The sequence below is a fragment of the Poecilia reticulata genome, chromosome 4 (assembly GCF_904066995.2).
Source record: "Poecilia reticulata chromosome 4, P_reticulata-male-v2, whole genome shotgun sequence".
Classification (NCBI taxonomy): Eukaryota; Metazoa; Chordata; class Actinopteri; order Cyprinodontiformes; family Poeciliidae; genus Poecilia; species Poecilia reticulata.
The window spans coordinates 15,689,808-15,713,879 of NC_088833.1; the positions used below are offsets into that span (position 1 = coordinate 15,689,808).

General features: G+C 38.4%; 1 long non-coding RNA gene across 1 annotated transcript; it reads right to left on the minus strand.

The window, feature by feature from the left end:
- Positions 1 to 15,347: 15,347 nt before the first annotated feature.
- On the minus strand, positions 15,348 to 20,243 carry LOC108166232 (uncharacterized). Its single transcript, XR_001776525.2, has 3 exons — positions 19,620 to 20,243; positions 17,582 to 17,689; positions 15,348 to 17,469 (listed from the first exon to the last, which is right to left on the minus strand). It is a non-coding gene; the product is annotated as an uncharacterized LOC108166232 (long non-coding RNA).
- Between the last annotated feature and the right edge of the window lie 3,829 nt (positions 20,244 to 24,072).

Below are 24,072 nucleotides of genomic sequence, written 5' to 3' on the forward strand. Positions count from 1 at the left end.
CTGTTTTGTTTGCAGTCGGATATTGTTCAAAGTAAATCCTGTTTTTCAAAGAGATGCGTTGTTGATAGGTTCTGAAATAAATTAGATTTGAGGTAAAACATATTCAAGAACTCGCACACACTTCCATTCATTGGTAGGTTAATCAAAAAAAAATTATTAGGAAATCTATATTTTGTCAGGTTAAGTTTTTACATATTTTGCCTGGAATCCTACAGAAATCTCATGTTTTTGTAAATAAACACTGTGTTTCTTTTTAGCTGAGTGTAATGTGGTAATGGATGTTTAATATACCTCTGTGTGTGTGTGTTTAGAGGCCAGGACCCTTTGCCCAGCCCCGTAGCACTCTTTTCGATGTTGAGAGACCAGTTTGGGCAGTAAACCACTGTGGAAAATGGTGATGGATGGCTCCTTGTTCACTCATAGAATAGAGAAGCAGTAGAGTGTTTTTTCCTCTTTTCTTTTTCTCTTTTAGATTAAGGCAGCAGCTCAAGGAGATACAGGTTTACAGTAACTGTATTTTTTTCCCTGCTGCGCTCTCTGGAAAAGCTTTTTAACCCTTTGAATTTCTTTCATTTCTTTTGGCATTCAGGGCCACTCTAATGCTAACTTCATCCCTGCAATATGTTGGCTTCTTTCAGCTCTAGTTTTGCATCTTAAAAAAAAAAAAGCCCAAAGCAATAGCTTGTTTAACATTCTCCTCTGTTCTTGTCTCATTATTTCAGACACTAAACAATGAGCGAATGTGAATATCCCTCCCCGCTGAGATGTGGTAAAACACTTTCACATGTTCACAAATTACGTGATCGTTCAGCAACAGTGCCAGCATTGCCAAAACATGCACTGATGCTGATGTTGATGATGAAGTAAACATTGTGACTTTACCCGAACTTATAGCTGAATTGCAGACATGTGTTCACTGTACACAATCCTGGCTTAAATTTTAGTCCACCCCCACCAGCTATGTTTATGTGGAGATTTCCCACATACCTTTTCAGGATATGTTAAAGTGAGGAGCTTAGCTCACCGGCGCTACACTAAAAGAGCAGGCACCACACAAAAATGGCTCTCACGCTTCGAAAGTGGCACAAACTCTGAAAGAGATAACAATCTAAAACTTGTTATTACAAACCAACCTGATTCGCAACTGCTTCTCGTTTGTGGGAATTAAAATTGAACTCTGGTGGCGGAGTATGTGAGGCATCTTTGTTTCCATTTTTTTCCTCCAACTTGTCTCCTCTCCTGCTGCAGTGTTGATGTCACTGAAAGGTGAGCGAGTAGTTCATGGGGAACTCGGGGATTTCACTGGCCCTAATCCCTGTCAGAAAACCATAATGATGAGGTACGGCTTCCAGCTGGGAGTAATGGCCTTGATTTCAGCCGCCTTAGCAAGCTCACCACATGGAGGGCTGATTTTGTCATAATCTTCCTTGTGTAGAAAAACTCTATCTACATCGAAGGTAATTCTTAATGCGCTACTGTAAACGACGCCAATGATTGCGCATTGAAATGCATAAAAAGTGTTAAAAGAAAGATGAAAAATAGTTTGCAACACACTGCTTCTGTGTGCTTTAAAAACATATGGTGCCAGTGTGAGTTTCTCAGAGTAGGATAGCCTTGACTAAAAATCATGGATTTAGCGTAACTTAAAAAAAAAATTATGAAAATGCTTAATGAGATCTAAATGCCTCATTTTCAATCACTAGCTCTATAGTTATCACAGTAAAATAACAACTACGGTATTTGTGTCAGTGCTAAAATAATTTTTATATGCAAAACATATTTTTTTAAATGTTAATTATTATTAATTATTAAAGTAATAGTATTATAATATCTTGCAATTACTTATTTTTTAATCCAAAGACTAAAGTAAAACCTTGGAGTCAACACTGACTAATTTCACAAATAGCTTTCAAATGATTATTTGGCAGAATATTTGCTGTTCATAGAGTAAAAGTGGGAGTAGAGAAAGTAACCATGTTAGTTGGGCAGCTGCTCTAGTATTTTCCTGTGTTGTCTTAAAAAGCTTACTGGGTGGTGCACAATTATTTTCCAGTCAGCTCTGTCTTTTGTACAACCAAGAACAAATAAATGTTTTCTTTCAACCAGCTGACCATCAGTGCTCAGCAACAAGTGGTAGCTGCTGGACGCTATGCTCCAAATGACGCTTCAAGCACTTTGTCCAACATCCTTTAAAAAAAATAAAACATGTTGGTGGTTTTAAAACCATGACTTTTATAACCACCTTAAAACCAACACATCCATAGCAGGACTTATGATATTTTCTCATGAGTTACAAGACAGCATTGTTAATGAACATTTAGCATGCAGCTTTTTTTTTTTGTCTGAGGTCAGGGCATCAAGCTTCGTTGAACACTGATATTGAGGGGAAAAAACAAAGACAAAGATCCATGAATTTCAAAGTAAAAAACTCTGATATCCCTTAAAATATCTCACACATTAAACTTGTTAAACTGCTTCGTGCACAGAAACCGAATTAAAGTGCAGGGCAGCACTAAGGAGTGTTTTTTTTTTTCTTTCTGTGACCTTGTTGTAGCGAGGTTGGAGTTGTTGCAGTGACTGCAGGTATGCACATTTGGCTCATTATTTATTCATATGTAGATCTTAAAAGAGCTGGGTAAACATATTCTGCCAGATTTTCTTGAAAAGATCTGGGTTTGTAGCAATTCAAATTAAGTTTAATGTCTATCACTATTTCCCCAGAAAATGTAATTCATTTACTGTTTACCACTTTTATTTTACTATTATTTTTTGTATTAAAATATTGTAATATATGAAGCAGTAAGATCAATAGAGTGAGTGAAAACTATACAAACAAATCGTGCACTCACTTACAGTATCTGTGCAGTCAGGCTGACAGACATCAGTCTCACCGTCACGTTTTTGTGAGACAGAACGTCATGTAGTCTTGTTAAGCCCCACTCTGTAACAGCAGCAGGGTTCTCCCAGCAGCATGTCTACACACCGCTTCAATGCATAAAGAAACATATGGTTTTATTTTGATGTATTTTTGATGCTGCTTTGTATAAACCTACATATTTTCAAAACTGTATGCTAATATATATATTTTTAATTGAGGACTTATCAAATAGAATGATCTGAACATCCTATTTGGATTTTTTTTTTATTTAATACCAGCACATCATTATATAAAATATATTAAGAAACAACAACTTTATCATTTTGTCTGCCACAGCAGAATATGGGGTTGAGCACCCAGACGCGACAGAAATCTGGAAGAGATGCCCTGTGTGGTGTAGGTTGCTTCCATCCAACTGGATCACCATTTTCATTTCCAATCAGTCCCGTAATTAAGGGGAACCAAACCAGAAATTATCAATCAGTTAATTACTGGTATGCTGCATAACAAATCCAGCTCCTGATTAAATCCCAGTGGCTGCCCTCGCAAGATGCTGTCGCCTTCCAAACAAAACCAGAAGGGGTTGGGTGACCATCTATCTATCTATCTATCTATCTATCTATCTATCTATCTATCTATCTATCTATCTATCTATCTATCTATCTATCTATCTATCTATCTATCTATCTATCTATCTATCTATCTATCTATCTATCTATCTATCTATCTATCTATCTATCTATCTATCTATCTATCTATCTATCTATCTATAGAAGAATATTGACTTACCTTTGATTGATTGCATTTGGCCTGTGGTTTGGCTTGTCTCCATGTTTAAGGCACTCGTTCCCTTTTTTTTGGCATTGTGGGATAATAAATAAGCAGAGTAGCATAAAAATGCAGCTACCCCTGTGACTATAAAAGTAGAGGTAATTTAATTGCCGAAAGCCATATTTTGTGGTTTCCTTGTGCTTCAGAGTTGTACAACCAAAAAATAGTCATGTTGCACAAAATATAAATAATGTTGACGTTCAGTTGGAAGGAAATCTGGTATTTGTTTTAGCTTAGTGATGCATGGCTGTGCTCAGACCAAAACACGCTATAAAAATCTGAGTAATATTTTCCGTATGAGTCCCTTTCTTTTTACTTTTTATTTTCAACGTGTTTATTATATCCTGACTAAATGCTTAATGTGTATTTAACAACTGTGCTCAATTTACTCATAGTAGAAACGAAACAAAACAATTACATTTCTACTTTATTCATTTCTCTGCTTTGTTATGCCCCTAATTTATTTTTGTCTGTGCATCCCAAAGAAACACAACGTCTCACCCAAAAAATATGCAGAAGGGCTCCAGTGGGAAACTCTGCACACCGCAGTGCAGAGTGATTCACTTTACTTTTTTCCCACTTATGGAGAAAGAAGAAAAGCAGAACCTGTAAATTGCTCAGCGTAGGGGCTCTTTTTCTGTCGATACATTTTCACTGCCCCTCAAGGCTCCAGAGCATCAAAATTCCAAAAAAAAAAAAAAAGAAAAAGAAGACGGGGAAAAAAAAAAAGCCCCGATAGTGTCAGCATCCAGCAGCTCATCTTTAAAAATAAATGTTGGCTGTATAGAGTTAAAAGCAAAGTCCGTGTTTTTTTTTTTGTTTTTGTTGTTTCTTAACTATCTTTTTCTGATTGCTTCGAAAAATGTGAGCCGTGACGAAATGGTTACAAGAAAAAATGGAAATGCAGGTTCACAGGTGGGTGGATGGAGGATATGATTTTAGACAATATGTGAGAAAAATACTCCAGTACAAACAAAGCTTAGCCACGAACGAGATTTTTGGGGTACAACAACCCTGATTAAAAATACCATCATTTCACAGCAGCATGTGTTCTAAGCAAAAATTAAAACTATTGTCTAATTGCAAAATATTTAAAAATTAAGAAAGCAACAATTAAACAAACTGATGCTAATGTAATAAAATATAATCATATGTAACATTCATCTGTCATCATTTTGATTGTGATACTTACAAATGAAACTCCACTTGATTTAAAAGTAGTGCAGCTTATTATGCAGAGTTTTGGTCCTTTGGCCATTTTCCTAAGAAAGGAAACACAAATAACAAAGGAATTGTTGGTTATCAAGTCAGACTTCCTGCTTGAACAGCCAGCCTGCAGTTGGTTCACTCTTATGGTTCATGTCAGTGGCAGTTCTTACATGAACACCTGGGTGAGCCTCTCTTTCTGTACCATATTTCAGTATTGATCATCATAGCTCACATTCATGTGCTCTGAATGTTCTCATATTTTATCCCATGTCAGCAACAAGTTTGAACACATTACATTAAAAAATCTGAAAAGTGTGGCATGTTTTTTTATTCTGCCCTCTTTACTCTGAGACCCTAAATAAAAAAAAAACAGCCATCTTCCTTTACCCACCTAATTAGTGACCATAGTCCATATGACTTATCCCTTTTTTTTGTGGCTCCAATTTGCAACAATATTTGATTCATAAGATTTCCACGATTCACAAAAACTAAGAATAGCATAGTTGGTAGCATTTTATTCATGTATTTTTTTTAGGAAACAATTGAAAGGAATGCAGTCCTTTCAATTGGACTGCATTCAATTGCATTCAATATAAGCTAAAACCTATATTTTTCAGGTTTTAGCTTGCCGTACAACATTCGGTAACAATTTATTTGAAGGGGTGTGAATAAGACTGTCATGACACTTTCATAAACATGACATAACTCCTGTCATGAACATGAATAAGCCTTCATGAATATTTATGACTGTTCTCAGAAAGCGTCATTCGGTAAATTATGACACTTTTAATACGAAGTTGACATTATTCAAAATGTCTTTATTATGACAACTTGACATTAACCAAGAAATCATTACTGTTTAAACTTTACCTTTAATAACATGAAGTTTCCTAATTTTTAAAGTGCAATCAGTAATACTTTTATAACACATTTATATCAGTTGAATAATGTCAACTTTGTATTAAAAGTGTAATAATTTACGGAATGACGCTTTATGAGAACAGTCATAAATATTCATGAAGGCTTATTCATGTTCATGACAGGTGTTATGTTTATGACAGTGTCATGTCAGTCTTATTCACCCCCATTCATATAAAGTGTTACCCAACATTCTAACTCAGGTTTGATCAGCCAAAGAATTTTAATTTGGAAGATGTGAAAATCAAAGTTTTCAAGAAAAATATAGTATACCATTAAATACCATCAAACAATAAAGAACTGAATGAATTGATCTCCTTTTATTCAACACACAAAAAACATAGAAAACACAGACAGGGTGTAAATGCCAGAACACATCAGTCATAACAGAATCTGCTGCTGTAATTTTAATACAGCTTTAGATAGGAAATAAAGAAGGGGTGCAGCAACAAGTGGAGGAGGGGTAGTGCTCCATTACTTTAAACTTCATAAATTTGGCAATTTCTCTGGCTTCACATTCACTTTATCTTGTTGCAACATTATGATAAAAAAATGAAATCAAATTGAAATATTATAAAATGCTGATATCAGTAATTGACCCATGCATCATACAAGGACTTCCACGTTATCACGGCAAACCCCACCAGCTGTTAATCAACATATATTTCAGCGTAGATGTGAACATCGGTTGAAGAACTTTTTTTTTTTTTTTTCTGAGTTTTCTGAGCCGATGCTTCTCTTTAGTCATGTAATTGGTTTTCTTGTGGCATCTCTGAGCATAGCACACACTGCACCGTGCTGCAGACCCGAGCCTGTTCCAACATTTCTGAAATGACCCCAATGCTGGCGACTTCAAGATGTTTTCTGGGAGCTGCGGAAGCTGGAATACAGCAGGGTCCTCTGCTGGTGGCAGGCAAGCAGGAAGGTGTGGGGAACAAGGGGGGCGGTGGGGGTCTGGAATGAAGCTTGAGAGGCCAAATCACCGAATCTGGGCCCAGGGTTTTTTGGCAGGCAGCAGAGTGTGAAATTTACAGAATTTCTTATGTTGGTGGTGCAGCTGCCTTTTTGCCCACACCATTGTGTTGTCAGACAGCAGCTTGGAAAAGGGCTTGAGAGCTGGAACAAGAGAGTGGAAGAATGTAGATGTGATGCTATGCCAGCTTTTGTTCAAAAATGCCACAATGCAGATAGATGGGAAAATTGGTAGGTGACCGATTTTTCTCTGCGTCTGATATGATTTCAGCAACAACTTTAGGTGTGAATGCCTGAATTGTTTGTGTTTTTCCTCTGCATTTCAATTAGTTTTGTTGTGGGAGCCTTCTCAAAAGAAACGAGACAATCCAAAGTAATAATAGAGTGAGCGATAGCTTCGTGATGAGTTCATTAAAATATGAAAATTAGGTGAACACTTGAGTACTTCTGTGTCCTTTTTTTCCAACCCGACCACATTTACATTTACAGGAAGGTCACTGAGCGTGCCTAAGTAATACGTTTCAGACGCCGTGTTTTTGTGTTGCAAAACTGCAGTCGCTTGTCATTTCGTTTCTTTTTATTACTGCAAGGGAAAACAATTGGAAAATCTCAATTGTGGGGTCCACGCACACCGGTCTCATCCCTGCCTCCGGCTTTCTTCCCAGTTCATCTCCCTCGCCAACTCTCCAGGATATCTGTTCCAGGACTGTCTGGAACAGACACCGTCATACTTTCGACAGCCTTGCCAGTTGTCTCGGTCAGTTCGGTGGTAAGTTGCGAAGGCTTACGTACTCGTGCTGAAATGTGCAGCACACACACACCTAACACACACACCTAAGCTGCGACGACGCTAAGGCATGTGTTTTGGTTACTGCTTGTTTAAGTAAGATGAGAATAATCCCCTCAGGTGATTAGTTGATTTGCAGGTGACCAGCAGCAGAGTTTAGCTCAAACCCAGTGCCCCTCTTAGTCTTTCCTGATGTCATTACCCTCTTATTCATCTGCTACTGGCGTCATTCTTTTCTCTCAATTTTTTTGTTTGTTTTTCTTTTCGCTTTCAGGAGGGAGAAGCAAATAGAAAGGGAGCAAAGAAAAAAAACTACCACCAAACTGACAAACAGAAATGTTAAGCCGACGAGAGTAATATTGCTGCTCTTTGTCTTGCTCTCATTATTTTCGCTTTGATTACAATCTGGAGGAGCTCAAGTTACCCTAATTCTGTCGGCCGAGGCTCTGGCTGAAATTGTGCTGTGTTGAGTGATGGTTGAATTGAAGCTGCTGGAGGTAGGTGGAGTGGGTCGGGGCAGGAAAACACGGTTTGATCAGCTGTAAAAACAATATAAAGAGGATTCAGAACTCGAATCCAAAGAGCAAAATTGCAAAACGAGAGGCAACATCTGGTGCTCTTGTGTGACAAACATGAATCAACGCACAGTAATAGACACAGTAAATTTTAGACTCATCCGGTGTGGAGATGTAAACGATCAGACCAACCGTGTAATTCCTTCAGGGGTGCTTTGATGGCAACAGGACGTCTTGTTTATGCCAAAGTGTCGAGAAATGGTTTCGGTGTTGCGCACTTCTCGGTGGATGGAGGAACAAGGAGGCATGCTGGGATTCTCTGGACAGAGACGGAGGTACCACAGGAGGGGGAGTAAGTGTTGAGGGCGCCGCCGCCTAAGGCTCCAGCAGCTACAAGGCACTAAGCGCTGCTGAGGCCTAGTCCTCATATAGCCCTAATCACAACCTCCTGCTCTCTCCATCTGGCCGTACATTATCACTCCACTGGTTTTCCTACATTTTTCCTGCGGTCTCTGTATCTTTTTAACTTGTGTGGCTGGATGTTTCTTTCCTTTTTTTTAATTTAAGTTTTCTTCCTAGTTGTACAATTGTGACATTAGCTTCAACGTAAATGAGTGGCTAGGCTAAAAAAGTAGACACGATAAGTTCACATACAATGCTAAAGAAATAAGGAAAGCATGTCAAGGTATTCACTCTATTTGTGTTATTGATTAACACAAAGTAATTGACTAACACTAAGTAGAAATGTCAGTAGTTGAAAGAAAATAATACTTTTTTTAAACAATATTTCATAGATAAAAAGATTCAAAAGATCACTCATCTTAGTTTGAATCCAGTGTGAACAGCTGCCTTCAGAAGTCACCAAACTAATGAATAGAGTCCAGAAAATGAGAACACGAGTCAAAGAAGCAGCCAAGAGGCCCATGGTAAGTCAGGAGGAGCTGCAGAAATCTGTAGCTCAGTTAGGAGAATCTGTTGACAACACAGCTATTTGTCATTCACTCCACAAATCTGGATTTTATTGAAAGGTGTAAAGAAGAAATCCAGGGTTAAATCCACGAAAAGTTCTGCTTACAGTTTGTCATAAGTCAAGTAAGCGCTCTGGTCAGATGAAAGCAAAGTTAGATATTTTTTGCCTACATGCGGAAAATGAATGTTGCACACATCTTCCTATAGTGAAATAAAAGGATGCCAGCATCATGCTTCTTGCAAGATTTTCTGCAACAGACACAAGAAAGCAGGTCAGATTTGTAGGGAAGGTGATGCAACTACATAAAGGGTTAACGTAAGTATATCCCCTTTTTGCCTAACATTTTAAAGCCATTTATTATTTTTCTTCCACTCCCCGATTATCTGCTGTTTTGTGTTGACCTGTGCCATATTGCAATCTGTGGTTGTGTTGTCACAATGTTTAAAAACTTCAGGGAGCTTCAAGACTTTTGCAAAGCCTTGTAAAATATGTAGCATGTGGGTTTTTTTTTAAAATATATATATTTTTTCATCTACAAATTGCATTTATTAAATATATCGTGTATGGATCGTGTCTTTCTAGATGTTCCAACTGCTGAACTAATTCAAAAAAATGAAACAAGCCTATTGATCTGGAACACATTTATTGAATCTGTCACCGCTTTGCTCTCCCAGCCGAACAATATTTCTCATGTAATGTCCCTTCTGCCGTCTGGTCGCAGCACGTCATCTGATGTAAATGGCAGAAAGTAACATCAGACAGATGTGACTTTTCTAACTATGGCGCTATGTCACTTCACTTATCAGCCCTTGCACACAGTTGTACTATAGCTGCACTGAATTTTGCTGCCCTTAATGATCAGATTAGAGTTACTAATTAAAAAAGGAGGGAAAAAAAACAATATTACGAGCTGCCCTAACGCTTCTCTGGGTGGTGATGAGTGAGGGCAAAGTTATTATTCTTTTGAACTCCTGCGGTGCGGGGGAAAGCCGGCAGACATTTAAAGCAGCATGACGTTTAGTGTTTGTTATTTCTTTTTTACTTTTTTAATTCCTGGCCTGCAGATTTATGGCTGGATAATGTCTTAAACTTTTCTGTTTTTCTTTTTTTTTTCATTTTTTTTTTTCAAACGCTTGAGTCAGAAGCGATTCTCATTTGTAATTATTAGACCTACTTTTTTCCTAATAAATCTTTTCTTTTGGACATTTTTAATGGAATTCAGCCCAGTAATCTATAATAACATCTAAGATAACATTTTATGAAAGTCTCTCAATGTATCGTACTGTATTGCTAGTTTAAAAAGGCTCAGATAGCGCTTCTCTGGGAACTCCAGCCCTGGTTATAATTTTGTGATAACCTTGTGTATAATTGTGCTATTTACAAAAAAAAAAGAAAAATAAATGAATAACATCTTAAAAACAGAAAAGCAAAATTATTTCTGCTGCTGACAAATTGTTTTATTAAATGTATTTACTATTTAATATGGAGTCTTAATCAAAAATGAAGAAACACCAACCTGTAGGTGTTAAGTGCATTTTCTGCAGAATTTTATGCTCTATAGTTTCTTCATATTTCTTTTATAAAATCACATACTTCTGATTCAAATGTCTAAATTTTTTTTCAACAATTTTTTGGACATTTGAGTTCGAAGTATTTAATTATATAAAATTATCCAACTCGTTTGCACATTTCTTTTAATCTGAGTAGACTATATTTAGCTAGTTGACTCCATAACAAACATTTCACCGATTGCTTCCCAATTTCAGTTTTAAAACAGCCATATATTAATACATGGTTTCTATCTTGACCAGGTACAACCGTACATTTTCTAGAATAAAAACATCGTCAAAAAATAACAGAATTTCAATTGACGACATCATCACTTACATCTAACTTAAGTCATAAAATTTTTACTTTGCCAAATTGAGTTGTTTTTTTTTCTGGTATGAGAGCCCAGTACCTACTGTAAGTTACCAACTTTAGCTGTTTACCATACTGATGAAAACCACATGATAAAAAAAAACCATGAGTTATACTGCAGCAAGAGGGGTTTCATAGCTTGGTGTGTTTTGTGAACACAAGTTATTTATATTTTTGTTGTTGCAAAAACGAACATTTAGACAACCACATAACAGGCGTGTTCTACTTCTGAACAACAACAATTGGTTTTAGCCAATCCTAATATGTAATCCCTGTTATGCTAGGGATGCTAGCATGATTATACTCTTTTTATAAACCAAACAAGAGTAAATTATGCAATTCAGATCATTTCTACTTTGTAAGATATTATTAATTATGGCTATTTTCAGAAGCAGAAACAGGCTTATTGTGAAAAAATGTTTATGGAAAAAACAACAGACAAAGAAACTAAAGATCTGAAGATCCATTTAAGACATTAAGGCCTGTTCTTTAATTTAATTCTATTCAGTTCCATTTCACAACAAACTTTATCTCAAACACATTTGCATTCAGACATAAATAACATATAATCAAATTAATCTGATTTTCAGATAGATTCAAAATAATTTTCAAACATTTATATTTGATCCTAGTTATAAAACAGTTCAGTCACATTTATTTTACTATGGCATTTGGTAAAAAAAAAAAAATTGAATGAAAACTTGCTTGATTGCATCGAGTAATTGACTTTGTAGCAATCTGTCCTCCTGAAAGACCACGTAGAGACAGAGGATGGCTGATTGCATTGAGCTGTCTCTCCTATTAACAGAAGTACTGAAAATAGGAATAATAGGTGGCGCTCCACTAGTTGCCACACCACAAATTTGAATGTTTTTCACAACTGGAAATTTTTCCAAACAGCCAATTTAGTCCTTCTTGTAGACTGAAGAATGCTACAGTAACTTTGCAGCCTGTTGATGACCAGCAGTGCATAGCAACAGGTGGGGGAGGAGCAAATCTGTGTTGCTCCTTCTTCCTTAAACTTGCAGCAAACAGCAGGATTTTTTTCTAATCTCTAAATAAAAGTGCTTTTACTTACTGAGATGCCATGATAGGGAATGCTTAACATTTTTAAAACTTTGTGTCTTAAAAGAAAGAATGAAGTATTTTTGCGAGACAAAGTTGAACTGAATGAATTTTTTATACATTTTCCATACTTACCAGCATACTCTAAAGTATGGTGCCCACCAAGTTATTGGCAAACTTCTCAGTCAGCCATGACTTCATTTGTTTCTGTTTCCCATCAAGCGTGACTGCTCGACAGCCCATCCGTATAATTAAAACGACCTTAAAGCATTTTCTCTGCAGAGTTTCCAATATTTTTAGCCTGGTCATTATTCCCAATGCACAGATGTGGATTGTCAAGAAGGAGAACATGGACCTGACAGCATCACACTCCTGTTGTTCATTTTGTATATGTAGTCAGGCTGGTGATGGACCTATTTCCCAATTTATTCATTCAAGTGTCAGTTATACAGACAAATCTGTGTGGTGCCAGGGTGGGGCAGGATTTTGGAGCTGTTACAGCCTGTCAACACTGTGAGAGCGCGGTCATTAATCACCATACATTTGATCAGAATGCAGCAAACCTCTACTGTTTCCTGTGATGGAAGGACAATGGAAGGCTGTGTTAGATCTTGTTCCGCTAATTGGGTTAGTCTAGCTAATGGCCATTTAGATGGAGGATAACAGGGAGGCATTTTGCTCCACAAATGTGATGATGGATGCTGAAGCTATCATGTATTTAAAATGTTTCACAAGATAATGAAAAAAAAGGTTAACAGTTTATGCTAAGGCTTGACTCGAACATGTTAAAGATGAGTCATTTTTTTGTAGATTAAAAAAAAAAAAACCCGCAATCTTGCCATAATTGAATATTTTTATTTTTATCTTTATTTTTCTTATTCCCACTGCTAATAAATATTATGGTCTACAATATCACAGAAAGAAAATTGACGATGGGCATCGAGAGTGTCACGAGAAATCAAATAACCTACTTTTCTGCTCTCTCGTAATTTCAGTTTTCAGTGACATTTTACATCAGACTCATTTGAGAAGAACAACAGCCCCACTGTATGGGGACGTGGGAATTGAGAAGGGAATTAAAATTACAATACCTGCATGCCCAGCTGCCCGACTCGCATTGCTCAGCTGTTATACGCTCCTCTATGCAATATCCTGCCACTGAGCCCTGTGCAAGGCGCACTAATAATGGAGCTGTCTCCGGCATACGGATTTGCTTGTGCAAGTCATGAAAATTGGAATAGTCAGAATGGAAATGTGATCGTACCCACTAAAATGGGCTAAGGGGCCTTCAATTCCCCAATCAAGGTCACTGTGGAAGTGTTGTGTTTTTTTTTCTGTGGTGTCCAGTGGAAGCGACTGCCCAGTTGGTAAAGAACAGTTTGCCAGCTTGGAACTACAGAGAGCAATTTAAGAACTAAAATAAGCAAGTCTGCATAGCTCCTTAAGTGATTCTTAAAAACTAAAAAGTAAAGAAATAATAGCTGCCTGGTGTCCTTGGTTCCGGGTGTCGCTCTAGCTCTGGGGTGTAGTTTCTTTTTAGCTGCCAGCACAGTTTCTGGCCCCGTTATTTCTTTCCAAATGAGAAGGAAATGTTGTTTGTCCCCACTATAAGCGAGCGGCCGCTGAGATGAGGAATAGACCCGCTGTTTCACGCAGACTAACGTGACAGGCTGCATGATATCAGTTAGTCAAAAATGGATTGCTGCTTCAAAATGGGACAGTTCAACCCAGTGTTAGCAGTGCTCTGAACGGGAGAAAATAATGGACTCTGAAATGTATTCAATCTATTTTCATTTTATTTTAGTTTGGCTGCCATGTTTCACTGTGGATTGAAAACATTTCCTGGCACTATTGCCTTCATTCTTCCTTCGTGAAGAAAAAGGTGAACTATATAGAGACACAAATTAGAACTCTTATTAGCAATCTTGAAAGGAATTCACAGCGTCCTGCTGTGTTTAATATCTTACATTCAGCTGTATTCCCATGTATGAAATTAGCCAGTGAAGATTACCTTGGTGACATCGGCAATCTTATTGGCACCAAAACAGCTTCAACCAGTCAGAATGTGAAGCTTTACGACAGTATTAATACCGATAAGTCTGTCACCTTTTTGTCGCATTTTGATCACGAACCTCAATGTTCTTTATGGTGATTTTATCCAATAGACCAAAGCCAAGTTGTAAAAGTGGAAGAGGTATTTTCTTTTTCACTAATAAAAATCCTAAAAGCCCTGTGCCCTCATCAGCCCTGTGTCAATCTTTTGTAAAACCATCTTGACCTGCAATTCAATTGTTTTGGGCAGTCAGACTCGATGACCAGCAGTCAGTGGAGGGCAGTTTTTAAAATGATCCCAGAAACACCAGATAAGGCCCAAACTGAAAATGTATCCAGGGAAACTAACATTTCCTGTCAACCTGAACACACCACAGGAACAGAAAAATAACAAGTACATCCAGACGAAGCCTAAATTCCAGGTGGGAAAGTCAGCTTGTCGAGCAAACCTGAGTTTCATATTCAATATGGCTGCCGCATAAACAAAATATAGGGAAAGTTGATGGTATTGTCTGTTTACTATCACTTCAAAACATTTGGAAGTCATTCAACTAGTGACTAGTGTCAAGACCGTCTAACTTAAGGCCAAATGAAGACCAAGACCAGGCAAAAGCAAAACTTTGAGGGAAACCAAAACCAAACCAATACAACACAATTTTTGAGACTAAACACTAAAACAAAAATTGTTGCTAAAAAAAAAATCTGAGTGGCAGCTCATTAGCAAACCCACCTATAAAAAGGCTCTGGACTAACTGGTTGCAGTGGTTCACCTAACATTTTCATTTAGAATCTCTGCCAAATCATTGAGGTGAACCCAAACGTTTACGTAATCAGACCCTCAACTACAAATCCCTTGTCTATTGAATCTGACAATAAAACAAGTATAAAATCAAACAAACAATGCAGACGAGTCTCTGTATACATTCAGCTAAATGATTACTGACTTAGCATTAGCTCCAGGCAGAGTGAGTGGAGATGACAGGTGTAGGTGGAGGACTGAACTCACTCAGCATTTTTATTTTTGCATGTTTCACAGACAGAAAAACTTACTGTATATTTGCCCTGAAAAAAATGTTCTTTCGTTTTATCAATTTTTCTTTCCATGTAGTGACAGAATTTAAAATTTTCATTGTAAAAAAAAAAATAAATAAATAAATAATATATATATATATATATATATATATATATATATATATATATATATATATATATATATATATATATGTTTTGAACTGTATTTCAATGCAGCTTGGAATTTCAGACTTAGTTTCAATAGCTGGTTGTAATTATGATTTTATAGAGAAACAATACTTAAGACCAGTCTTGAGTACCACAGCAGCACCAGTGCCCAAACTAGTACTATAAAGTAACTGTTTGTGAATCTTCTCAGGTTGCATCACAGCTTAAAGAGATGCCAGTTCTACAATGAAATAAATGTGTTTTCATGAGTCAGACAAGTCGGTCAAAGTCCAAACCTAAATTCAACTGAGAATCTGAGAAGAAATGTCCTTATCACATATGCTCACCATCCACTCACACTGAGCTGTAGGTAGTTTTACATAAACTAAAAGTGTATGTAAAAACAGTGTCTACATAAAACAGTTTTACTTTATAGCAAACAGTAAGGCTACGTACAAATGCATATCACACGTTTCAGATTCTTGGTTTGAAACACAACTATGAACTACTATGTGTCCCTCTGTCATGAAAAAACTCCCTGAAAAACACCTTAAAGTTTGTGGCTTTGTGTCCAAGACATATTAATGCAGCATTGTATGAAAAAAGCAACGTTCTTTGAAACTCCTCTGAGTTGCTGGATAGGTTTTTCATGGATATTTGGTGTCTTTTCACAGATGACATCAGTTTGGTATTGTAGGATTTTGGAAGCTGGGTGGAAACTTCAGGCTGTTTCTTGTATTCTTTGAGATGTTCCAAAACCCAGCGCTGTCTTACCTGGGAAGGGGTGGATGCGATTGGAGGTGCTACCGTAGGGTAAAGCTGTTGCCATGTGCAAAGTGTAATTGGTCTTCAAGAATGTATAGGTAGGAGGCAAGTGTCAAAGTAACAACCAAGTCAATGCAGATTTTTGCCAGCATAACACTGTTGTACCATGGCAAGCATCGCCTGTCAGTGGTGTTAACGTCAGGCCATTTTATTTATAATACATAGGCTATTTATGCTATTTTAACGACCATGTCAATGTTTGGGTATTATTTGCTGGGGTTTTGAAGTAAATGAAAATCTCAGTGATGCTTTGTCAGTCCTGAAAAATAAACCCACGTAATTCTTTAAAGACCCTTTAAGTGGAATTTTTAGATGGTGAAGTTTTCAAGAGTGACTTATCATAGTGTCTAATTTAGAAACATCCCCAGAGTCGAAATATAATATGTGTGTTTAAATATTAGTTATCCATTTACAAATATCTGGCTCCCAAATATCTATTTATTTGAGATTAATTACCTGTCATATTAAACAGTAATGTTTTTTTTTTTGCTAACTGGGTCTGCATATGGGTGACCCCCTTCCCAACCAACCTTCACTTTGCCTTTGGTGACCTGTGCACCGCTTAGACCCTGGGGGCTCAGGCGCATACACGCAGGGCTTGATCCATTGCTTCTGGACACGTTTGATTCCAGGGCCTTTGCGTGCACACATATTCTCACCACACATGCACATCTGGTTTCCAGGATGTCCCTCATGAATGCAGACCTTTTAGCTGCCGTTACAGGCGGGCTGCTAGTGTTAATGACTGGGGCACTGCTCGGCTCCCGGGATGAAAATAGAGGAGAGGATGCAAAACAGAGGCAGCCATTGCCACTAAGAGGTAACTCAATCCATCTAGCAGGAGCTGTGTGTGTGTGCGTGGTGTGCATGCGTGCGTGTGTGTGTGTAAATGGCCAAAGGGGGTAGGCCAGCCAAAGGTCCTCGGGGTCAGAAGAGGTTGCCATAGCGCCAGTGCACCTATGTGCCAGGTCTGGCTTCCTCTCAAAATCGCTGAGAGGTCAGAGCAATTTCCGCCAGTCAGGAGTAGGTCAGGGTCCCACTTCCCCTACATATCAGTCAGTGAAGGATGAGGAGGAGAGCGCCGGGCCTGGTCTTTGTAGAATTACCTTCCCTAATCCCCAGAGTGTCAGGACTGCATGGAAAGTATTCTGTTGTTTTGGAGGGCGCGAGGTCACGTGAGGGAAATTCGAACCAGAGGCTCTACTTCTTGGTCTGTGACTTGAAATGTAATTATTTCATTCAGAAATGGTTGGGAATTTCATCACAGATGTCATTATTTTCTGGTTATTGGCTCAGTCCCAGATGCTTTCTGTTAAGTCTTTTTAGAAATGTCAGAATATCACCTTGCCTGCAAAAGGGAGAAAAAGAAAATGAGCTAAGATAGTTTTCTGAGCAACTGTATATAAATGCTTTAAGGATAACATTTATTTAACTAGCTCACAGCTAAATTAGTTGTTTACCTGATTTTGCTTTGACACAAAAAATGATGTATTTTTTTTATCTTCTGTGCTTCCAGTTTAGCTTCTGAATCCTAACTATCCATCATTTTCCACTGCTGTGTAATCATCCTGGGTGCAAAAACAAGAAGTAAAATCACTTTTCAATGAGCAATATTTTTTGTAGAAAAGACACAGAGAAGATAACTGACTTTGTCTCAACAATGGGAAAAGGTGGGTGAAAAGTAAAAGAAAAAATGTAACATCACCATGACAACTACATTTCTACACTATGGTAACTCAGAAGGGCGATGTTAATCTCTTTTACAAATGATTTACCCTCACAGGCTTTATCTCTGATTAAATTGATTCATAATATTTGAGTTCGAAGATTAGCCTTTAGCACCAGAGTTTAACTCAATTCTGAAGTCTTTGTTTTGGAGACTTGACTGCAAACTCAAGTGCCCATCTCTATAATGTGTTGTTTGCTATTTACATTTCCTCCAAACTTGTACTTTTGCATTTAAAGCCCAGAATTCTGTGCAAAGGCAACAGAAGGCATGTCATCAAAACAAGCAAAAGAAATGGATGCATTTGTTTCATGGAGCAGAAAAACAAATTTGATTTCAGCATCAACATATTGTCAATGACTACAGTATATTGCTTTATGTTCAACTAAATTTCCCTCATTACATATTCAGCTATCAGCATTAATGGTTTCCCAATACAATCAGCCATTAAGAATCGATTAATATTGATTCAAACATTTGGAAAAAGCATGGGCATATGTCAAGGTAGAGACATGTGGTTCGCTCTCGTGGACGCCTTCCACCCAGCTAGGATAGAAATCCAACCAAACCCCTGTCGCTCCGGCAACCACAATTTAAGAAAAAGTTTTAACTCCAAAAGTTAAAAAAAAAATTTTAAAAAGTGGACAAATTTCTTCCAGCTTCTGGGGGAAAAAAAGTCCTTAAAATAATAAACACTGCGCAAGAAAAGGAGAAAAAATTATTACACTACTTTTATCTTCTTCCACTTGTCCCTGTTGCCACAGCACATTTCATCTGAAAACCAGGAGCCAGGGCACCAAAGCGAGCAGCCGGCCCCGCGTGTCACTCGAGCCGCTGATAACAAAAGCATTCACCCTGTGCACTGCTAAGCAGTTACCACATGATTTTATGAGAGCTGCGCTCATTTATGAGCGCAATCAGATGCAACCCAGTGCCCCACAGGATGTCAGCGTTAGCGCCCCTCTTTGTCCGATGATGATGGACTGTCAGCTCAATGGCGTTATTGTAGCTCTAGTGGCCATCCGGGGAGTAATACATTGATAACAATATCAGCTCATAAAAACAGGCTGGCGGAGGGAAAGGTCACTCCCTTTTTTTTACTCGGCCACACCGTACCTCTACCTCCTCGCTCTCTGGCTCATGATGCCTCCCTGGATTCTTCCGTTATCTCTCGCTTTCTGTCGGGGGCTCTCTGTCGGGGTGACGAAGGCTACCCGTCAGTGTGCGGGGAAGCTGGAATGTCATGTTTAAACTGGAGTTGGAGGTATGTTGACAGGCCAGACAGAGGAAACAGATGGCAGCGTGACATGCCCAAGGTCATCTGGCATGCCACTGTCAAGACACCTGCCTCTTTCTTTCTTTCATTCTTTGGCAATTCCCATCTATCACCTCCTATTTCTGCGCTCCTTTCTTTGCATTTTTTGGCTCCCCAACCCATTTCCTCTTCCCCCTCTCCCCTCTTTCTTATGTTTATCACTCCTTCCTACCTCAATATAGGTCACAAAGCCTCCTATACAGGCTGCTGCCTATCTCTGCTCAAACACACTACCCCCCTGAACTCTCCTCACGCTCACATTAGCGCTGTTGAACATTTATATTCCAGTCTCACTTGTTTTAGTTTTTTGGGGGGTTTTTTCCCCCCTTTCTTGATTCCACATATGTTGATTTGGGGGGCGTGGGGAATGTGCCAAGCTACCTTTGTCTCCCGAAGTCTTGCCCTGAACATTCCTGCCAGCAGAAATGTAGAAAGAATCCAGAAGAGTTTTAATTACCTGTGCAGCCATGCCTGGAAGGTTGTGCTCTGAAAATCCCAACAGGCACGGGGTACAGTAAGCATGCCATGTCGCAACACATAGCCGCTTTGTCTTAAAGGTAATTTCCAACAGGAGGTGGTGCTGGGGGAGACAAAAAGAAAAAAAAAACTGTGGGAAAGGAAAGAAAAGTTTGTAGGGAGAGGAAGAAAAAGGGAAGAAAAAAATGCTTGTTTCTGCTTTCTGCCTTTTCCATCTTTGCAAAATGTTATTTCATATGTTTATAGCTGAATCCTGAGTAGAGCAACGAGACAGCACGGTATCCTCTCCTCAACCAAATCTTGTCAGGAATGTTCGTTTCAGCTCAGCAGGCAGAGCTGTTTGTCCCCCCACCCCCTAAAAAAAAATACATTCACTTCTTCTGTGATAAAGAAAACATTTCAGTGTTGATGCAAAAAAAAAAAAAAAATCAACTTGGGAGGGTAAAAAGTAAAGCAGGCAAGGCGAAGACTTTTTTTTATTATTATTATTATTATAAAATTTACATTTTGAAAATATCCAACTGCAGGCAGCACAGCAAGTGTAGAGATTTGTTGATCAAGCATGTCTGACAGCACATGCCCATCATGGCCCCGAACTGTTAACCTCTGGGAAAAAAAACATATATATATATATATATATATATATATATATATATATATATATATATATATATATATATATATATATATATATATTAGCCTTCCGTTGAGACTTTCTCAACTTTCACATTCAGCTTGGCACACAAGTGGCCCGTGCTAACTCTTAACAAGGTGACAAGAGCGCCGTCCTGAGGTGACATTTCCCTCCACACGTGGCGCCTTAACAAATAAACCTTCACATTTATATTGGAGAGACGCCATCACCCTCCCCCTCGATCGGTGACTCAAAACAACCCGCGTTGTGTTTATGAGAATGTGTTTACGGCTGGTGTTTGCAGCCATCGGAGCAGCGTGATTACGCTTGTTGTTTATTTATTTGTTTGTTTGTTTGTAAAAAGAAGGAAAAAAGGGGCCTGAATACCACCAGAGTAACGAGGCAAAGGCTGATTAGACTTAAAGGCAAAGTAGATGGAGAGATCAAAATCACACTGGGTTGAGGGAGAAAGAGGGAGAGAGGGAGGGCGAGAGAGAGGAAGAGAGAGAGGGAGATGAGGCATAGAGATATGATGTAGGAGAGGGGTGAGTGGCGGTGTGGTGATGGTGATGGGGGGTGAAAACTGTTTCAAATCTTCTCATCTACAAAGGTTATTTTTTGAATCGAACGTCTTTCACCATGAAACCGCATGTTTTTCCTTGAATAGGAATATGCATAGCCACAAACAGAGAGCATATGGATGTATTTATGGCACAACTGTGTTCTTGCAGTCTTGACTGTGCAATGCTGAGCCTCTAATAAAATAATAACAAAACAAATCCTGCTTCTCCCACATTTTCAAAGAGGAATTTTAACTCTGCGAGAACAGAATCAGAACGCGTATTAAAGGTAAGCGATAGTACAATTTGTCACAATTCCACTTGCAAATCTTCGCTCGCAGAGTTGCAGGATTGCACGTGTGCTTTTTGTGAGGGTGAGACTTAAGTTTGAGCTGAATTGGGTCTCCGTGTGGGCCAGAATCACTTGACGCTAGTCAAAGTTAAAGAGTTCAGGATTGACGTCTCGACAAAGAATTTGATTTTGTGAGAGCAGCTCCGGTGCTGTGGCTTCAGCCATTAATCATCCATCTCTGGAGGACGGCGACTTCAGTGCAGCACGCCGGCCCTCTCTGTGTTGCCACAACCGAATGAGAGCCAAACCCAGCGTTCTTGAACAATAGATGCCCTGACGTGACACCATTTTAGTAGAGAGCTGCCTCTGTGAATGCGTGTGTGTGTGTGTGTGGGTGTGTGCGTGTGTGTGTGTGTGTGTGTGTGTGTGCGCACGTTTGTGTGTTTGTGGAGGCAAGACAGATTCTTGAAAGTACAGTGACACCTAAAGGCCTAATCCTACAGGCCCTCTGCCTCCTCCTCTCTGTCTCTGCTGCATTTGAGTCAAGGACATGTTGAAATTTGGAGAAAAACTGATGACTTCTTACTTTTCGCTGCTCTTGATAGTTCTAAGCGCCTGTACGGGGCATCAAATTTTTTTCTACTAATGACGTGCCTTGGGCTGCCTGCAGGTAGAAAGGCATTTTTATCTGTACACTTGAGCATCTGATTGGCCACAGCACAAATGTCTTCTTTTTTTTTTTTTAAGAATGCACTGCATTAATTTGGTACTACTTAAATTGCTAGTGTGTTATAATGCAGTTTGTGTCCTCAATTAGCTTATTTTCTAAAGTTTGATGTGAAACATGTTTAGTTTTACTTCATCCCAGTTTACATATGTGTAAATATTACATATAATTCATTATACATATGTACACAATACACTATATAATTAATTTATTTTACAATTAAAATTGTATGTACTTTCATCTAAAATTCCTTTTCAAGAATTTCTAAATTTCAGTTTTTTCTTTTTCAATGCCAATTTACAACATAGAATAATCTCAAGAAATAAATGATTCAAATCATATGAACACATTAAGTCTAAAGATATTCTTACATATAAAAACATTATAATTCAATTGTATGCATTAGTTCAGTCCAAGTTGTACAATGCTGTCAAATTAAGTTTATAACGGTCAGGAAGTAATTATTAATGTGGAAGCCCATCCGGTTACATCAAGTTATTGACTTTGCAACAATCCCTTTTCCAGCGCAAGCATGTGGTGACAGTGGACATTGCTTTGAATAATTGCATTTCTTGAGAAAAAGACCCCCACACAATTGTAAATTACATTTTTCTTTTTTTTTTTACATTTAGGTTCAGCTCTAATCCGAACTTGGCTCACACAATCTAATTTAGTATTTTCAAAGTATCTACCGCTCTTTTCTTTCCACCCCTCACAATACACACTCGCAGAAACACACATTCCTCCATCTGAACAGTATCTCTGTAGTGAGGAGAAGCTCACCGGGGCACTCCTTTGATCTCTCCTCATTCCCTGCGCCTGCTTTCACGAACAGCTCTGCATGCACGGCCCGTTTTTAATATGGCGGCGCAGCCTGGGTCCCCGAGTAACAATAAACTTTACCTTCAACTGTCAGCAGGACCTAATCACTGGGGTTACCGGAGCACTAAATGTTGGGTCCCCGTTAATAATTCTGCCACTGAAGAAAAAGGAGGGGGGGGGAAAAAAAAAAAAGCAAACAGACCCACAGAGATACATATCTCAACCTCTCTGCAACAGAAATATCCTTTGGAGTTCACAATCTCATTTTCATCACTTGCAAATATGACGCGGAAGACAAGAAGGTAAGAATAAGCCTCCAGTTTCAGTGAATGCGGACAATCACAGAGGAATTCTTTCTTCTCTTCCTAAGCTGCGGGCCTTTTCCCACAAATGTACGATCGGTCACTCTCAAAAAGCCTTCAGCAGAGCTGTTATTTGTCGTCCCGCGAGGTATCAGAGCTGGAGCTCACCAAGCCAACTAATGGAGCTTCAGAGGGCTGCAAATGGCAGGCAGCACGAACACGACAGCCTCTGTGGACTAAATAGATTTAGATATCACTATAGGTTAGTTTCCCTGCAACAGCGAGAGACACAAAGCGCAAAGACATTAAAACTACAATTGCGTGTGTGTGTGTATTTGATGTGATAACAGACACTCATATATTTTTATAGAACTGCTAATCCCTGACAGATTTAGGTTTAAAAGCAATCCTTACATTTTACCAACATGCAGTTTATGAGTGGAAGTAATATTTTGGAGTGGCTGAGTCAAGTAATGACAAGTCTGTTAGAGAATTAATGGAAGGTGCTGAAGATTAGGGTGATGGTAAGGAGGAGTGCATAATTGAAGATAGTGGAAACATACAACACTAAGAGAGTTATTGTAAAGCCAATAAAATATTCCCTACTTATTTAGAAGAGTACTGAAAATGTTTGACATATTAAGATATAAATGTAAATATAAACAAAACACAAATATGTATATGTTACAGATAGAGTTTCTTTCATCGGTTTTTGTCAGTGTCTCATTTCATACCAAATACAAACTTCTTGGTTGAAAAAAAAATAAATGTATCTAAAATTTCAGACTTAATTGTAATGTATGATTTTTTTTTTCTTTTTCTACTGGTTAATGTTTAGTAAAATTTTATTTTGACCACCTCAACAATATTATATCAGCGAGTGAGCAAATTGTTTCCCGTTGTATTTATTTTCTTTGCATTCTTAAAGACGTGAGCTCAAACCCAATTGTGCAATTTTCAGTGTCATCCATATATTCACATACACACCCCACCCCCAAAAAAAAAAAAAAGATGGCACCGAGTGGATTGGAGCGTGTAGTTTCAGAGGCAAAATCCCTGCTCTGCCGGGGCCAAATATTTTACCATAGCTTAGCTG